The sequence below is a fragment of the Capricornis sumatraensis genome, chromosome 14 (assembly GCF_032405125.1).
Source record: "Capricornis sumatraensis isolate serow.1 chromosome 14, serow.2, whole genome shotgun sequence".
NCBI lineage: Eukaryota > Metazoa > Chordata > Mammalia > Artiodactyla > Bovidae > Capricornis > Capricornis sumatraensis.
The window spans coordinates 55167645-55170820 of record NC_091082.1 but is presented as its reverse complement, the minus strand read 5'-3'; the positions used below and the strand labels follow the sequence as shown (position 1 = coordinate 55170820).

Sequence of the window (3176 nt, the reverse complement as noted above, 5' to 3'; positions counted from 1 at the left end):
TATTTCTTCCTTCTCCTTGACCTTGACCTTTCTGGGGAGGAAAGGACAGTTACTTTTAGAATGTGCCTCTGTCCCTGTTTATTTGTGCTTTCTTAGGATCAGATCCAGGCTGTGTGTTTTCTCGGTTTGCACAGGGTGATGCTGTGTCCTGACCATCAGGCATGGGGTGGCCCATCTTGGGACAGATCCTTGATCCCCTGGTTAAGGTTATGTCCTCCAGGTCTCTCCCCTGTAAAATTATCCTTTTTCCTTTTATAGTTAATAAATAATTTAATTCTTTGATTCTATAAATATTCCATTCATTGTCAAACTTTCACCCACTGGTTTCAACACCCATGGATGACTTTCTAAATCTTTTCTTCTTTATTAAGTAGAATTCTAATATAAGGAGAACTTGCCCTTCTCCCCAGTTTACTTTTTCATTTAGTTATTTGTATCAGTATGGACTCATTTGTTGTTGTTCAGTTGCTATGTTGTGTCCAACCTTTTGCGACCCCATGGACTGCAGCACGCCAGGCTTTACCATTCTTCACTATCTCCCAGAACTTGTTCAAACTCATGTCCATTGAGCTGGTGATGCCATCCAACCATCTCATTCTCTGTCGTCTCCTTCCCCTCCTGCCCTAAATCTTTCCCATCATCAGGGTCTTTTCCTATGAATCGGCTCTTCACATCATGTAGCCAAAATACTGGGGCTTCAGCATCAGTACTTCCAATGAATATTCAGGATTGATTTCCTTTAGTATTGACTGATTTGATCTCCTTGCTGTCCAGGGGACTCTCAAGAGTTTTCCAGCACTGCAACTCAAAAGCATTAATTTGGGGGGATTCAGCCTTCTTTATGGTCCAACCCTCACATCTAAACATGACCATTGGAAAAGCCATAACTTTGATTATACAGAACTTTATATGTCATAATTTGTGTATGCATTCTCCATGACCATTTGGGCTATTTCCAGTTTTTATCTATTATAAGTAAAGCAGATATGGGCATCCTTATATATGTCTTTTTGGGGATACATGGCATCATTTCTCTTGGGTAAAACTTAGCTGTGTAATTGCTGAGTCATAAATATAAAACTAACTCTGTAAGAAAATGTCAAACTCTTTCCCAAGTGTTGACACGACTTTCCCTCCCCGCCAGCATGACTCGTGAGTGCTCTGGTTGCACCAAGTCCTCACCAACACTTGGTATCACCAGCCTTTTTTATTTTCGCTATTCTAGCAGGTATATTGTGGGATCTCTTTTTTTTTAATTGCTGGACATTTAGCCTTTCAAAACTATTTAATATTGCAAAGATGAACATCCTGGTACCTATGTTTTGCCTTTAAATTTTACTCTTTCCCTGGGATAAACTCCCAGGAGTAGAATTAATTGGTCAAAGAATATAAACTTTCAGAATTTGAATTGCCAGCTTATGCTCCCATGAAGAATGCATCAGGATTGCTGGCCACTCTTATCAGCATTCCATATGATCATTAAGAAGTTCGGCCAATTTTTTCACTGCTGTGTTGGAGTATCCTGTGCCCTTAAGAAAGTGTCCCAATCAAAGTGTCTGCTGATGAATTGTCACTGAGTCACCACAACCAGGCCAAGAAATGGAGCAGAGCAACCTCCAGACATCCACACAAACCTCCCTGACCCTCTCCCACTAGAGGTGACGGTGAGACTATGGCTGAGCCAGCTTTAAGTCTCCTGAGCCGCACGTGACCCTGACTCTCACTTGTGTCCTGCTGCCACTGGGGAAGGTGTGCATGGACCGTTATCCACAGTGGACATAAGGGAACTTGTGTTTTCTGTGCAGATAACTCCCAGGACAGATCCCACGAATCCAGACGTGTTCTTCCTACAACATCCGATGCTGCCATCCTGCTGTGCCTTTAAGCCCCCATCATCTGGACAGGTCTGTGGTTCCCCTCACAAGTGGGCATGAAGAGGTACATGGAGGCAGACCAGCGGGACGGTCTGGGGTTGCCTGCCCCATCCCTGCTGCATTGGCAAGCAAGAGGATTAAAGATAAAACACATATTCTGATTTACAGTATTGTGTTAATTTCTGCTGTACAGCAACATGACTCAGTTAAACATATATATATATATTCTTTTTCATATTCTTTCCATGATGTTTTATCACAGGATATTGAATAGTTTCCTATGCTATAAAGTGAGTGAGTGAAGTCACTTAGTCATATCTGACTCTGTGACCCCATGGACCATAGCCCGCCAGGCTCCTCCTCTGTTCATGGGATTTTCCAGGCAAGAATTTTGGAGTGGGTTTCCCTTTTCTTCTCCCAATCTAGGGATCAAACTCAAGTCTCCCAAATTGTGGGCAGACTCTTTACCCTCTGAGCCACGAAGGAATCCCCCCATGCTATAAAGTAGAACTAAAATTCAAAAAGATAGATGTACCCCTATGTTCATGCCAGCACTATTCACAGCAGCCAAGACATGGAAGCAACCTAAATGTCCATCAACAGATGACTGGGTTAAAAATATGTGGTCCATATATACAACAGAATATTACTCAGCCACTGGAAAAAAAAGAGAATGAAATTATGCCATTTGCAGTAACATGGCTGGACCTAGAGATGATCATACTAAGTGAGGCAAATGAGAAAGAGAAAGCCATATATCATACGATAACATTTATATCTTTCTAAGTGTCTCAGTGGTAAAGAATCTGCCTGCTAAGCAGAAGACTCAGGTTCAATCCCTGAATCAGAAAGATCCCCTGGAGAAGGAAATGGCAACCCATTCCAGTATTCTTGCCTGGGAAATCCCATGGACAGGAGCCTGGAGGGTGACCGTCCATGGGGTCACAAAGAATCAGACACGACTGAGCAACTAAACAACAATGAAAAGAGATTATTTATATGTGGAATCTAAAATATGATACAAATGAAACTATCTATGAAACAGAGAGAACAGACTTATCGCCAAGAGAGTGGAGTGGTTGCGGAGGGAAGGAGTGGGAGCTTGAGATTAACAAATGGAAACAAATATATACAGGATGGATTTAAAAGCACATATTCTTTGAGTTTATCCATTTCCCATGTCCTTGGAGATTCCCAGCACAGGCACCCCATCATCCCCAGGAGCTGCGCTCTCACTCCCCAGGGCCAATATCACTTCTTATCTGGAGCTCTTTTTCCTTCGGAATGAGGGACCCAGGAAGC

At 42.5% G+C, this 3176-nt stretch overlaps 1 non-coding gene across 1 annotated transcript; it reads left to right on the top strand.

Annotated features, from left to right (window-relative positions):
- The first annotated feature begins 2654 nt into the window (after positions 1 to 2654).
- TRNAS-GCU (transfer RNA serine (anticodon GCU)) lies at positions 2655 to 2725 on the top strand. The gene has a single exon. It is a non-coding gene; the product is annotated as a tRNA-Ser (tRNA).
- The last annotated feature ends 451 nt before the right edge of the window (positions 2726 to 3176 follow it).